At 40.4% G+C, this 16,430-nt stretch overlaps 1 protein-coding gene across 3 annotated transcripts in view; it reads left to right on the top strand.

The window, feature by feature from the left end:
- The window catches only part of ELMO1 (engulfment and cell motility 1), a 304,753-nt gene that overhangs the window by 206,515 nt on the left and 81,808 nt on the right, over positions 1 to 16,430 (top strand). The gene's annotated exons all lie outside the window — the stretch shown is intronic.

Genomic DNA, 16,430 nt, shown 5'->3' on the forward strand with positions numbered 1-16,430 from the left:
CATCCTGGTGCACAGGGAGGCTAGGAGAAGGATGGCAAATGGTAGCTTCAGAAAGTGAAAGAACCATTACGTCAAACAGGAGAAAAAATAATTCTGACAAACTTGAAAGTAAAATCCTTTGCTTAGTCTTTAGACCTGTCTATCACCTTCTCTTCAATTCAATGAAAGAAGAAAGGAAAGCGATGATAAATAGCTCTTCACAGATGCCCTCCAAAGCATTTTTGTTTTCTTATGGGTTTGAAGCAGATGAATTTAACTTCTTTTGGGAGAAGCTTTGGAAGGCTGTTCTGTTTGCATTTTACTGTTGGGAAATGCCGGGCTAGTGGAATGATTGCACCTCTCTGTTAGCTTTATTGCACCTTCCCCTGAGAATGCTTTGTTTATATCAGTCAGGGATATTGCAAATAAATTATTCTCACATAGAATGAATTCAGTATTCCCCAGGCTGGGGCAGATTAGCACAAATTAAATCCCACATTTTCACACCTGAGGCCAAAAGCACTTTATTAACTTTTATTGGAAACAGATAATTGCCATAAATATATTGTATCATTAATTGTGTAATGCACGAATTTATAAAAAATTTGTAGCAATTAACATTTTGAAAGTCCGCTGCATAGATTACAGACAAAATAAGACTTTTTAATTGAAGAAATTAGTCCCTTCAAATACAATAGGAATCTTACAGAAAGCATAATTTGGATGCAGAAGGATTGTCAGATCTATTTCATTATCAACCTCTTCCTTGAGAATGGTCTGCTTTAAGCAGTGCAATTTAATGTGACACAGAGAGCCTGTTTAAGACCTTTCCCTAGCATTTGGTCAATGTTCCCTCTATGCTTTTTGTGGCCTAGATATTCCAAATGTATGCCTTCATCAGCTGCTCATTTAGGAATGGCTCTGTTTGGTCTTCTCTGTCTCTGTGCATTTATCTCCACCTGTCAGATCTCCAAATGTGTCCCATAGCACTCATCTGCTGCTCCTGGCTGCAGGAACCTGAGATGGGGTATTTAAGATGCTGAAGATGCATCTTTCCACTTACTGAGGCATCGGTCTGTAAAAATCAGATTTAAGTATTCATACCCCAAAAATCGGGGCTGTCAAGCTCAAAAGAACTGCACAACAGTATCACATTTTTTAATCTAGATGGTTTCTTCCTTTTGAAAAATTTTCAGTCTGAACTAGCATTGTCAAGAATGCAAATACATTTTAAAAATTAATTTGTGAAAAGTAAGTACTTAGACTGCATAATGAAGCAGTCTAATTTGTCCTTTTTCTGCACTTTGTAGCTTATGAACTCCTTTTCTAGTTCAAAGACTTTTTTCATTTAAAATAGTATCTTTACTATTTTCTATCTTTGCCACAAGGCTTTGGAAGTCTTTAGTAATAGGGTCAGATCTAGTTATAGAAGAACGATCCTTCTCCAGTGATCACATACACAATAATTTCATGGAGGGCATAGCCTTAAAAGGAAAAGCATTTTCAAGCTTGATTTCTCCCATTTACATGCCAGGATGGATGGACCAACAAAGAGATGGTTTCTTCAAGCCAAAAGCAAGGAAAGGAAAGGATGTTTCAACAAAACATCTGTTATTTAAAACAAGAAAAAAGGAAAAGAGTATTTTAGTGTAATCCATTCCTTGGCCAGCAGCTTGTCTTGTCCTTTCCACAGTGATGAAAGCCTCTGTTGGTCTCAGCAGTAGAATCTCTTATTTGTAGAAAATCTAGCCATCATTGGCAGAAGGGATTTTATCCCCCAGATTTTTAGTGAAGTCTGTGTGTTACTGTAGAACACATACAGGTCTGTGTAACACCCCGGAGATGATAATGTTTTAAAACTGCTGGTACTTCATACTTTCAAAGCACTCTTCATTTTCATCTCTGTGGGTGCTGATCAAACCAATAAACTTCTCAGCCTTCAAAAAGATGATTGAGTGGAAAGTCTGATAACCAGAGGAGAAACACTGAGTGTAGGTTATCTGTGCTAACAGCTCTTTTTCTACTCCACATAAACCTTTTGCACCGGAAAAAAAATGCCTCACTTGCATGTAGAATGTGTTAGCTGTGAAGGGAAATGATATAACCTAACTGGAACTGTCACCAAAACAGCATATTTTGTGATATTGCCCCTGTCATTCCTGTCTAAAAGTGTGGATAATAATCAGATCCCAGGAACCTCTCTTGTCTGTGTATTTTTATTTATTCTTTCTAGGATATGTTTTTGTAGTACAGTTAAATCAGAGGTGCATGGCATATGGCTTTTTGCTGCATGAATTGCTGCTGATGTGAATGTCAGTGGGCATATAATACCAGATTTTCATTTTGTGAATCACAATCCATGGAATTCAGCCTGAGAGCTCCCCAGACTACAGGCCTTATTATAGGCAAATAAAAAAGGGAAGGAAGGGGGGAGAGGTGATGTCTCAGATATTTTGTTTCAGTTGAAATGAGTTTATAATGATGAATGATGCAGCTGACAATGAGATTTTTATAGCCTCTCTTGGAGTAGCAGAAGAGCTTGTGTTATTGTTGGTTTGCTTTAAGTAATTGTAATCTAAATAGCACTGTGGTTGAAAAGAGCAGCAGAAATCTTTCATATGTGTCTCATAAGCAAAGCCGGGGTGCTTATTTGTTTTTTGTCTCATCTGTCCTTACACAAATGTCCTTCATTGTTTGCAGCTTACATCTCGCGTATTGTCTTGATCGAGTATGTCAGTCACCATTAAAGAGGCGTTTGCCAGTCAGTCGCTGCTGCTGCCTGTCTCTATTTTTAGCACATGAGGTAACTGGCCAGCATCTGACAAGCTAAGCCTGCTACCCGATGCACCAGTGTAAATTAAGGTTGGCTGTGATAGAGGCAGATGGGAGGGAGGGCTGCTGGAAGGCGGCGTGAGAGGAGAGGATGGTGTGTGGGTGCAGATGGGCTCTCCTCTCCCCTCCCCACACCAGCTATCTCAGTCCATATCCACACCATGCACACTGGGCTGACACAGGTACCTGCCTCTGCTGGCTCCTGTAGTTACCTTTATTAGGCTAATCACAGGTTAAACTGGGCCTTGGTGCACTAATGTGAACTGTCCTCAAGTTCCCAGACACTGGATGAGAGGGAAAATGGAGGAGGTGAGGGGTTTAGCATGTACTTTCTGCAGGAAGTGTTAGGTTTTGCCCCAGAGAGTATTTGGCCTTGAGACCACAGCAGAGGCAGTTGTTATTTGGGATGGTGGTGAAGCTGAGACATGTGAACTTGGGTTCTGCCACTTTTTGCCTGAGAGCTAGATAGCTTACTGGGGGATGGAAGGTGTTGTGTGTCCCTCTGAAAGTGGTAAGGCTCTTTTTTCTTAGCCTTTTCCCCTCTTCACTGTGGATTTGAATAGTATGCAAAAAATGTTGTGGATCTACTGATGACTAAAATATAATTTATTGAGGGGCTCCATTCCAGTTCCTAAAGTTGCCTTCATATGTTGGTCATGGTAAGCAGAGAAACAAGGCCCTCAGTAATACTGACACTAATTCTCCAGAAAGCTGAGGAGAATCACCTAAACAGCTGAGCACAGGAAGGGAGACAGATTTGATACCATGAAAGTATATTAACCCAAACACCAGAGAGAGGTGAAGGAACAAATACCAGAATCCTTGAAAAAGACATTTGTGTAGATGATTAAAGGTGTTGCCATGTCAGCTGAATGATATGTCAGCTGAATATTTGTGCCATGGCCATGAAATTGAAATGCTCAAGAACCAATCCTTCCATCAAGAATGTCAAGTCTGCTTCTAGAAGATGTGTGTGAAAGCATCTGGAGAAACAGTTTCCACACATGCTTTGAATTTTATGGTAATTTTTTTCTCTGGAGGGGTGTCTTCAGGTTTCAAGCATCAGTTTTCTGTTTTAGGGAAACTGACTGATGCTAATTGTGTTGCTGATAAGAGAACCTCAGCAGCAAGAACTTAAAAACTGCAGTTCTGTCCATTTTGCTTGAATAGTACATGCTGCCTAGAGCTTTTTGTTGTACTTAACCAAGAGCTCAAAGGAAACCACAGATCTCATCACATCATTGTTACATTGTCAGCCTCTTCAGAAGCAATTGACCAGCCCTTCATAGTGAAAATAACGTCTCTAAAGTCACCAAGTGGAAAAATGAAACATCCTTGCTTTTGTAAAATCAGATGTGTGAGATAAAGAATGTAATCTCATAGCTGTCAAGATTTTCAGATTCCTTCCAAGAACTCATTTTTATGTAAGCTAGGGATCTGGAAATTGCTAAAGGACTGTTTCCTTCCCTAGGGATCTGGAAGTTGTTAAAGGGCTGTTTCCTTCCCAGTGATTTTCTTTTTTGGTCTGATTGTCATATAACTGATACTCCTGCATTTTAAGACCTATATGTGATTTTTTTAAAAGCTAGTTACTGGAGGTAGAAATCTTACTGAATTTCTCTCTCAGTTTTAAGTGAAGTTTCCTCTAGCTTCTCTCCCTGTTCAGTACTCCAATCTTCAATACAATTTATTCCCCCAGACTTTCTTTCTGCCTGTCCTCTTTCCTTGGAATAATGGCATGGCTCATAGTACTTCCACCTGCCTTGTTAATGGCTTTTCTCACTTTCTAGCTGGAGACACCCACTGACTACTTTGGACAGCCACATCCATCAAGACATCAGAATAGATCCTTTCAGGTCATAGAATATTGGAAGCCAGTTTTTGGACCCAGGATGGGTGTTACTGGCAGCTATGTATTTTCAGCAGTAGTAGAAATCTGAGGGCCACTGTTAAAATTGTAAAGTACAAAATTACATGCACACGTGTTTCTTATTCCTAAAAATTGATCTGTATGGACAAAAAAGTCTTACCTCAGAAGTAGTGGTATAAATACAACATTTAATAATGATGGCAGAGAACAGGATATTCTTTTATCTAGCTGAATTTCACACACACTGGGCTTCAAAGTTTAATTCATTTAGATAAAAGAACCGTCTTCACCAATCTGGGAGATGAACCTCAGGTAAAAGGTATTGTATGTGTGCAGCTTGAAAATTGATTCAGTTAGATATATGGCCTAAATGGCCCTTTGCTGTGTAAAATCTTTAAAGTACCAGACAAAATCTTTAAACTGGTGGTTCTGCTTGAGGAGAAAAGAAAGAAAATATCTCCATAAAACTTATTTACCTTTGCATGGGTTAAGGGTGTTTTATTGCCTTGTTGCTTTTAAGCTCCAGAGAACAGGATGTTTCATAGCTGCTCAATTTGCTTTAGTTATTATAATTTGAAAGAGTTTGATGATTCAAATTTTCTTCTCTAAGCTTCTTGATTTTAGTACTAGAGTAACACTTCAGTATCTTGTATTGATATTTATGATGGCGAGGGTTTTGATATTAATTTCTGCAGATATTTTCTTTGATACTAAAAGCTGAGGATGGGTGATTGCCAAAGCAGATTAAGGACTCAGAAAGGCTAATTTCATGTTTTACAAATATCATTGTAGGTGCTTGCTTGTAGGACGGTCACTGGGCTGATGAGTGCCATGAATCACCAGTGCACCCTTGTGTGGTGTGGACTAACTGCATGCTGGGTTGCATTAGCTAAAGCACAGCTAGCATGGCAGAGGAAGGGATTGTTTCCCCCAGCCTGGCCTTTATGAGGCAGCAGCTGGAAGACTGTGTCCAGTTTTGTGCCCTAGAAATGGGAAGAAACTGACAAAAGGGCCACCAAGATGATTAAGGGGGAGGGAGCATGTGGTGTTCAAGGGGAATGTGAAGGAACCAGATTTGTTCATCCTGGAAAAGGCTGGATCCAGGGTGAATCCAGCTGTACCTTCTGCCATTGTTTGAACAAGAAGGATGAGGAGAAGATGCATACTCTTCTCAGAAGTACACAGAGAAAGAAGAAAAGAGAAGTTGCAATGAAGGAAACTGCTAGGATGGAAGGATAAAACACTCCCAACTACTGATACTGGTGCAGCACTGGAACCAGTTGCACAGAGAGATTATGAAATCTTTATCCTTGGAGAAACCCAAAACTTGCCCAGAGCTGCCCTGAGGAAGCCAACTTAAATATGAAGTTTGCTTTGTTGTGTCTGCAGGACTTGATGCCTAGAACTGGCTAGCAACCTGAATTATTTTGTAGCTTTATGTGTAAAAACTACTTTCTTATGCAGTAGGAGATCTTATCCAAATGGGAAGAAATAGTAATTCATATCATTAATCATAATTGAAACAAACTCAGATGGAGCATCAGCCAATCTCATAATTTTTTTCTAATGTTAAATAGAGTGCAAAAGATCCTTGTGATGGATTCTATAGCCACTTCAAGAAGTCAGGCTTTCCCCCTTAACTGCAGTGATCCCTTTAAAGCAGTTTTAGCTTGTCTTAGCTCTGACAGCTGAACTGTTGTTACTCAGGGGCATTCAAGCTCCTTCAGAAATGTGATGTTGAAAGCATTTCTTCAAAATTCCTTGCCAACATTCACAAAAGTGTGTTTTACTAAATGTTTACCACTGGCTACTACTACAGCTCAGCCGACGTGGTAACTTCTCTAACCACAGAAATTCATTAGCATATTTGAACCCTAATACTTAAAGCAGGTCCTGTGTGTAGAAGTTGCAGAGCCATGTTTGGCTACTAATGGATTGGTTTTGGGGATGCTTGTTGTCTTGTGGCTGGCTGTTGGGTTTTTTGGGGTTTTTATACATGCTTGTCTTGTACACAAACATTTGCTCTTGCTAAAGCTCTGTTGCTTACAGGTTCTAGCTTCAGGTGCAAGTTGTCATTTCACCATCCCAGGAAGTTTCAGGTATTTCTTTTAAGCACAAGTTTATGACCAAAGGAGAACACCATTTAAGTCAACAGAACATACAAAGAGTAGAAAAGGAGAACAGAAAGATGATGTTAAGTGATTTTTAGTAGGATAACAAGAATACATAAATGATGTCTTCCTGCATGTTGCCTGAAAAGTTACTGGTAGAGATGGGAACTTAGCCCACACCTCACTTGTCAGTGCTTTGATGACAGGGCAACTATGTCTTGGTTTCTTTTCTCATATGCTGATGCACAATTATGTTAGCAAGGAGAGGTTTTATTTCCTCTATGATGGAAAGCATCTTGCACATTTAAGCAAAATATTTACTCTTTGTTTACATCCTTTAAAGGTTAAAGTAATGAAGTGGTTACAGTGTTTGCCGCACTTTTGGTGTAAATGGCTGAAATGAAACTGTGTGGCAATTTGAGACAGTAATGAGAAAGATGATGATAAACTGAAGAGATGGCACTCACACTGTCTTTTTGTGCACAATCTCTCATGCACAGTTAGAAGCAGTAAAAATTTGAGAGCAATTACGAGAGAACCAGAGCTGCCAGAACTTTTTTTTTCTCTCTCTTCAAATGACCAGAAAGACTGCAGTCATAAATGACAAATTTAATAATCAAACAGTATTTACCAGTATGTGCATATGTGAGCACAGCATCTGCAATGCTCACCGTGATTACCAAGGCAAACTAGGGCACACTGTGCCCACAGTTAGCCCAGCAGTGCAGCTGGCTTTGGGTGGGTGGGCTTCTGTGGCTGCCACAGGTGTTACAGATGCTCTGGATTGGGTAGAAAGTAAGGCAGGACCTTGACTATAGAAACCTGTATATTCCTGGTGCCTGGCTCCAGCACAAAGCAGCAGTGCTGTTACTTCCAAGGAGACGCTATTGCCTCGGCCTTTCCGGAAAGACGTTCCCTGTTGTCCAGATGTGAAAATTAGTTTCAGGCTAACACAGAAATATTGAGCACCACTAGAAAGGACAACAGCTCAGATGTGGAAGGCAGCCAGACCTCACTGCGGACTGTGGCTAGGGTAAAAAGGTTGTCGTCAGTGACTGTATTTAAAAAAGAGTTATAAAAAAGCTTCCAAAAGCTGTGCATCCTACAAAGCAAAACTACTCTGATTAAACTGATAATTTTAAAATAAAAGGGCTGCAGAGAAACCAAGAAAACCAGCAAATCCCTTCTTTCTGTTTTTTCTAGATAACACAAAGTGTTATTTAAAAAAAAAAAAAGTATGTTAAAAATCTATTTATAAATCAAAAGAAGAAAAGCAGGCAAAAAATTGTGCAAGCAGCATTAAGCTGCAAAAATTTTCCTTGGACACATTGCAGTACCTTTTCAAAGCAGCATATGGGGTTTATTCTGGTGACTCTAATTTTAACATGAATGAGAGTCACGTGGAATACTCCTGGCATACTGCTTTGAAAATAAATCCCTGCATGATTAAGAAAGACTGAAATCTTTTTAAACATCTATTTTTTTTTTTTTTAAACCAATTCTGAAATGTTTTTAAAGGAAAGCATTAATGGAATGAAAATGGTCCAACCCTGAACAAAGCACTAATGTAACAGGTAAAAATACTACTGGCTTAGCACTGTAGATATGTTTGTGTTTCAGAGGCTGGGTAATGAAGAGTGAGGAAAACTTGGAGTTTGTACCCACTGTGGCAACTGCCTCTGCATTGCTTGACCTTTATAAATTTGTGTCTTCACTTGGAAAATGAAGTAATCATTCCACCTACCATGTGCAAAGAGCAGAGGACTCAGCGAAGAGAGTACAAGGCAGGATTTGTCTCTGCAATGGCAAGCATTGCCATGTGCAGTATTGACACATCTTTAGCTCGTGTATGGTGGAGACTGAAGAAATATGTACCCTGAAGATCAATTAGAGAGAGACTCATTAGCAGGAAGGAAGTTCTGAGCAGATGCAACAGCCCTGACAAAGTGAGCCAGAACACTGATAGAGCTGGGCCTGGTGTGTGGGCTGAATGTGAAGCAGGGTTGCTGGAGGGAGGTTCAGAGAGTCCTTTCTGACAGCCGGTCCTTCCTACCCATCTTCAGAGAAAGCAGTCTTAACAGCTTCTTGAAATGTTTTGAAGAGGATAAGACAGAAAATGTCCATAAAACCATATTGAGGAATACAGACATGAGCACAGTAAGGAGTATGGACAGTCATCTGGTGTCCTTCCAAAGATGCCAAGAAAGAGGGAAAAGTTACTTTTCATTTTCTAATTCTTTTTGCTTTTTTTCCCCCCTTTTTTTTTAAACTGAGAATGCAAGGTTTATTTTTATAACTTTAGTTTTGTGTGGGCTGCTGCTTCAGTGCTTGAGGATCTCCTCTGATTGTTTGCAATACCTTATTGCCTGTCTTACTAATACTTATCTACCTTGACATCAGAGACACTCATGCAAAAAAAGAAATTGCCTGCCTTTTATTCTTTTCACAAAATCTTCACCAGTGACATCATGATGCTGAGCTCACCTGTCCTTCTTATCTGTTGACTTTGAGTGGGGTTTTTCTGGTCATTTCAACAGAGTTGCCACTTTCCAGACTTAAACATGAAATGAAACAGGCAGCATAAAGAAAGAGTATTTATGCCAGCCTTATTTAAGCAAGAGACTTCATTTAAGCAAGCCTATTTATATAGTGAGGTTATTTATACTACATTTGGCTGTGAATGGGCGTGTGTGGGCACGCTTCTGTTGTGCATGCAACACGTGTTTGGGGTATGTATATTTGGCTGCACATTTCCATGTACACGGATTGAAAAAGTGGCTGTTAATGTCTTTGAGAAAGGGATGTTGCAAAGCCTAGCTCAGGGAGACTTTGAAATCCTCAGGATGCCTGCTGCCAGAGGCTGACACAGAATAGAAGCATCAGTAGCTCATTTTGTGTGCTCCGAATTACCTTATGAGGGTGTGGATGGAGGATATTGCCCTTTCTGGCTGAAGCTAAGTGTTCACTCAGTAAATTGCTCCTATTAGAGCACACTTGCAATAACTCCATGGTAAACAGCCCTAACTGTTCATTCAGCTTATGTGAGCATTCATGTGACTTTCATTCCTGCATGAGGTGGAAGCAGACAGAACACATTCTTAGGAAAATTTGTTGGGTGCTTGCTGGACCTGGAAACTGGACTCATGTTTTCTGTTCTTCTCATTAACTGTAGTCTTGGCAATCCCTTTCTGCACCACCGGAGTCTTCCGACACTTACCCTTCCCTGCAAGCCTGGGATGCAAAAGCAGTGCTAAGGTGATGTGATAAGCATGGATTGGCACTCATCAACAGCTATTAAAATAATAGTCTGGAGGTCCTTCAGCAGCAGCTGGGAAGGTGAACCAAGGCAAAGATAACTCTGTAACTGAGTTGTTTTCAGTATACTCTTTCTAAACATCATCAACTAGCATTGTCAGTCTGGCCTTAAAGGTGCACAATCATGGCAACAGTTCCTCTTAAGGCTGCTGGGTGTCTGATTGTTACTCTTAACACACAGCAGAAGCTTCCAAAATTAAAATGCACACATAGAAATCTCTCCTCAATAAAAATCCTGGGTTTTTTTTCCAGAGTGGCTACGCAAGTAAATACGGGGTTTTTAGAAATCCAGAGATGTTTGCTAGCATCATCCATTGTGACAGTCTTAAGGGTCTGTTGGATTAAACCCAAAGCCCCTGCTTCAGGTCTCACACTACTAATCTCTTCTCCATTAGCAAGGGAGAGCATGAGTTTTGTGTGAACAGATTTAATCTTCCTGTGCAGCAGATGTGCTGACACATGGGTTTCTCCAGTCAATGGGGTAAATAATCTTTTGTTTAAGTAGTTCCTAAGTACCTATTTATGTAATTAACATTATAAAAAAATCATGTGTCATTATTTAAACAGTGAACCATGACAGCATCAGACTGAGTTCAGATAACTGAGACAGATGATTTTTTTCCTTTATTTTGTCCATCCTATTGTTCTTTGGTTTTGTTAAAATCAGAAAAGCTAAAGAAATCATTCTGTTACCATTTCACATTATCAAGTAGAGATTTAACTACCATCTTCTAGAAGAAAACTGCAGTGCACTAATGAATAAGATGGAGGGGAGCATGCATGCATGAAAGAAAGACAAGAGCAAGAACCTACAGGGCATAATTTGTTTCAACAGTGTTAGTACGATGTACATTCCACAGTGCCCGTCCTACAGAGACCCAAGTATTAAATGGAAGTCTTAGACTGTTTGGATTGAAGATAAACCCAGCTTCTATTGCTTGTTAGGCAGCCTGTGCAAAGCACGAGCTGGAGAAATAGCTAAAGATGAAAGGCAAAATACTGCAGCGATGTGAAATTGTTCTGTCCTGGCTATGTGTACTCCAGACAGTGATTGAATGAGAGAACTGAGATTACAATGACATGACTGAAAATGCTCTCAGTATGTTGCAAAGGGTTTTCACACAAAATTATGATATGCATTTGAGCAATGTGGGCAAAGGAGGGAGCAGGGAAAATCCTAACCCCACCAGTGGATGAAGAATATATGATAAATTTGGCAGATAATGCTCATATGGTCTGAATGTACTGAAAATTTTAAAACTCACAAGATGATTTCTGAGCCTCTTGCAGTTGTGTATTTAAGAGTGCTATGTGAAGAATCCTGAAGCCGATGATGTGTATTGTGAAACCTTCTGCTGTCTACTGTCTGGATTTATTATAATTGATTTGAAATTCTTCAGTGCCCTCTCATGCTATATGACTGCAATGTATGTTGGAAATGGCAAGACTTAAAGGTTGCAGACAGCTGTAGGGGCTTGTGTATTTTAAGAGCTTTTTTAATATGATAGCTATCCAAAGACAAACTAACTATGATTGTATATGACACTGCCGCCAAACCTAAACATCACTTGAGGTTGTTTGTCTGCTGTATCCAGTATCAAGGTTAGAAATAATTTTATTTTTTTCCTTGTGCATGTATCAAAATCTATGCAACTCCAGATTTGTTCACTGTAACAGAACAGTCTTCCTCTAAGCAACCCAGTTTCTCTTTCTTCCTTTTTCAGAGTAGGTTTCTTATGAGGGGTTGTGGTGCCTTTCTTCTTTTTGTTTAGTTGTTTTTTGGTTTTTTTTCCTAAGATGTGGCTATTTTGGTTCTGTATCAAAGGCAAAGCATTTTAGATCTTCTTATAGTTAACACTGGAGGTGGAAATGGAGCCTACAGTCATGTTGTCTAGACTAGGAAGTCTCCTTTCACTACTCAGACTACATGTAATCATTTAGCAACAGGAAAACTGAGAACTATTCATGTCAGTTCCTGTAGCCAATTTCGGGATCGTTTGTAGGCTGTCTTTGGCTTAGCTGAAGAGCTTCAGTTGTCAGAGATGATGAAGAAGAATTGCAAATTCAACACCCCTAGACAGTCATCATCCAGACTACTGCTGTGTATGTCCAGGACTGTTGCATGAAATTCTATAAAGCTATGATTTAATTTGTATAAAACAAGTGGAGACTTTCTTTAATGCATGTCTTTGTATCATGAAGTTTTTTAACATGTGTGTGCATCCTCAGAATGGGGAAACCTATCCGGTGGTGCAGGAAGAGACTTGAATGCTCCCTGTGGTTACAGCACAGGGGAAGGTTGTAAACACTGAAGGTGCTCCTTGGTGCTTGGATGGTGGAAATGCTTTGCAGAATGAAAGCTTCTGTGGTTCTGTAATTCATGTAGACCTTCTGGGTGCTATGGTGGCAGATCACCTCTGAAGGTCATGTCTAATCTGATTTGCAAAGCTGTGCTCCTGACTGTTTTCAGCAGCTTATATATCACTTGTGTGTTCCTAGTCAGATAAGCTTTGTGGTTTGTAGTAAACCTGTTGTAAATGGCAGAAAGGATAGATGTCTCTTTATGCTCTGGCCCAGCATTTTCATTTGAATTTGTGTTTTTGTGTTACTATGCAAAATCTTCTTTCTGATGCAGTAGTATTAGAAAAAAAACCCAAACCTTCAAAACTGGTCATTTGAAATAAAGTGTAGGGGCCTCCTGATAAAAGAGTCATGAAGTTTTCTGATACTAAGATTTGGGAAAAACCAAACTAAATGTGATATATGGCCTTGGAAGTCTCTGAAATACTTGTTTGTATTATCTACAGACTAGGTCCTAATTGACACTTCAAGAATACAGATGTGAAAGGGAAATATGTCAGTCTTCCTGGAATAAATCGATAGGACTAACTGTTCCTGGTGCAAATCAGCTGCTTCTAAAATTGGACTTTTGAAAGGGCTTGAAAGTTTACTCAGAATTATCAGGTAATTTATGGCACTGGAAGAGGAGTCACTGGGAGCCAACCAGCAAGTCTGTGACTTGGGAACTGTTAGCAGGTTAACCATCTTCCCCTTTAGGTATCTAGGCTAAAAAAAGAAAAAACCCACGATCTAGAAGGATGAGTAAGCATTATATCATCACTGATTGTTCCTCAGCTCCCACACACAAACAGGTCTTAGCCCATGACAGCATACTGGCAGGAGCTGCTGTCGGATTGACAAGTAGCAGCTTTGGTGTGAAGCCTTCCTGGAAATCTTTTATCCTTCTGGTTAAACAGCATCATTTTATCCTCCTATCTTAGAAGATTTTTTCACAAATCTTATTTATTATGCTGCTTTGAAAATGCCTGGATTTTTCTAGCCTTGAATTTTTGATCTCCCTTAAAAGCTTTCTTAGGTGTCTGTGTCTTGTCCTGCTTTTTAGATTGCAGTGAAATACTTAGTGTGTTTATTCTCACAACACAACCTTGTGAAGAAAAGAAATGCAATTTGCAGGGGAGTTTACTAAGGAAAGAAAGTGACAAAGGTGAGATTTCATAACCTTAAATCTAGTGGCTTGCTGTTGTCAGAAGCAGAGATCTCTGTCACTTCTGCTCCTTTCCTATGAAAGGAAAGACCTTAAAAATGTGTCTTCTGAGTTCTTGACTGGTTGCCCTAATCTGGGACACAATCTTTTCCCTGTGAGCATGTGAAATGCAGATGGGAGTTTTGGAAACTGGACCAAAGGAAAGTTTCTCCAGATACATCAAAGTTGCACTGCTAATCGTTTTTTTTTTATTTTTTTTATTGCAGTGGGGTTTTGTTTAGCAAAGCACAGCCTCATGAAGAGTTTTGAACTCTGTGCATCACATAACAGAAAGGAACAATGTATTTCATAAGGAACCTCTTCAATTTAGTTTTGGCTTAAAAAATTAATTGTAGAGACCTTCTAGGGATGTGCCATTTGGTTTTCATTGTACAGTAGCATTGAAACATTTATTGTTGGTTTGCATGATTATTTTAAGCTCTACATATTGACAATGCATCCAGTCCATGACATGACAATAACAGCTAGCAAAAATAACCTTGGAACTGTTGAAGTGTTTCACCATTCACAGACAAATGACAGAGCATGCTCCACACTCTCAGACCACCCTCTCCCCTGTGTGATTTAGGTGCAAGGAGGAGTGGGAGAGGGATGGAACTGGACAGATTGCTTTCTTCCACAGCAAGTTCTGTCAGCAAATCTAGGCTTTTTAATTAGACCTCATTCCCTTAAAAATGCACACTGAATATCTTTCCACAGTTTAATATTTCAAGACTGAAAGAATGACCGCAAAAGCTGGCAAGCTCAGGGTAATCCGTATAGTGATGGTGCTGCTCCAAAGGCAAATGAAAAGCTGAAGGTACAGCATTGCCAGAAGTGGACCCTTACAGCATCCTCAGCCATTACAAATACAGTTCTCTCAGAAGCTCACTTCTATGTCAAGAATTATAGTTGAGTCACAGATGGCCTGAAAAGCCAAATCTCTGCTGTAGCTCTCTGTTATGGCCTTGCTCCTGAGCACTAGACCAAGAGGCTTGGAAGACCTTCCTGGACTCTGGGTTAGACACAGGTAGAAGACATTTATCAGAGAGTGGCCTTTATTGTACAAGGAGATGAATCTACCTGCAAGTCTCTGTCATGGTGCATTTTAAAATGCTTCTATTTACCATGGCAAATGGAGTGGATTTCTGTTACTAGTGCAATACAGAAATGTTGAGGTTTTTTAAGAAGAGCTTTCATTTTTTTATTCTTTTTCTTTTAGTTAAATAAATGCAAGTAAGGGTTCCTGAAAAAGGAATGTATCCTCATTTTTTTTCCATCTGAAATTCTTTCTTAACACCATAATGATAGTATGTCAGTGTCTCATGGTCTGTCTGAGGTTATCTTTTTAATATAAATGCATGAACTTGACTTTTCTCCTCATCTTGCAGTTTCAGTAACAGGAACATGGAAAGAATGAAAGATTTTTTTTCAGTTGTCCCCAAAAAAGTCTGAGGAGCAGCCAGAAAATACCCCCAACTGCCAAACTTTTCCTTTGCTGCTGCATTGTTGGCTTGGGAATCTTGTCTCTCTCTCCAGTGTTCTTTTCTTCTAATCATCTCTCCTTCCTTATATTGTCAGAGGTCAGGACGGATTTTTTGTCAGTGAGTAGCAACCCTTTTGTGCAATAAGATTTCCTAGTGATGTGTTTCATTAGGCCCTAACAGGACAGGAAATGCCCAGTGTAGAATTAGCTGCTTGAAGATGCAGGTCACTGTCTGTGGGTGCCAGATGCATTTTTGGAGGTTTCCAAATAGCTGTCTGAGATTTTCACCTTGTTTTGGAGAGATACAATATATGGAACTGGAAAACAAAATACAGTATTTTGACAGTAGTCTTGTCTTCTGCTGGTCAGTTAATTAAAGCTGAAATGTGCATAAGGTGTATTATTTGTTAGAGCAAGTCCAAAGTGGGGCCAAGAAGATGATCAGAGGGCTGGAGCACCTCTCAGGGAGACATTGGAGCACTTTCCTTAGCTGGAGAGGGACTTTTTGCATGGGCATGGAGTGACACGACAAGGGCTAATGGCCTTAAAGTGAAAGAGTGTTGATTTAGATTAGATATTAGGAAGAAATTCTTTACTGTGAGGGTAGTGAGGCACTGGGACAGACTGCCAGAGAAGCTGTGGATGCCCCATCCCTGGGAGTGTTCAAGGCCAGGTTGGATGGGACTTCAAGCAACCAGCACTCGTAAAAGATATCCCTGCCTATGGCAGGGGGGGTGGATCTAGATGATCTTTAACTATTCTGTGATTCCATGATGTGGGTACACAGGGAGTGTACCTCCTTAGCATATGCATGTGTACAAGTGAATTTGGGGTATGTGCACACGTGTGTGTTGTGTGTGTGTGGTGTGTTTGCACAGGGAGAAAGTCAACACGTACACAGCTCTGTCTGCGTGTACTTTCCCAGCATGTACGAAAAGAGAGAGCAAACTCACAATGAAATAAGCAGCGAGAGCAGAGGGAAAAAAGATGAGATTGCAGTTGATTATGAGCCTGGCAGCAGATGTGCTACACAAATCCAGCCCGCTGCATCCAGGCTGTTTCCATGGCGATGGAGCGAGTAATTGTGGAGCTCCGGCGCGCTCCCCCGCGGCCCCCGCCAAGGTGGACCCGGGTGCCGGGTCCCCATCAGCGCTGCCGCGGGGGGGCCTCCGGGCCCTGGGACAAAAGGAGCGGGCGGGGAGGGGGAGCCCCAGAGCCGGAGATCTCTGATCTATTCATCCCCGCCGTGCGATGGCAGGATGCGAGGGAAGCGGCGCTCTCCCTCGGAAATAC

Source organism: Corvus brachyrhynchos, unplaced genomic scaffold (genome assembly GCF_000691975.1).
Source record: "Corvus brachyrhynchos isolate BGI_N302 unplaced genomic scaffold, ASM69197v1 scaffold94, whole genome shotgun sequence".
Taxonomy (NCBI): Eukaryota; Metazoa; Chordata; class Aves; order Passeriformes; family Corvidae; genus Corvus; species Corvus brachyrhynchos.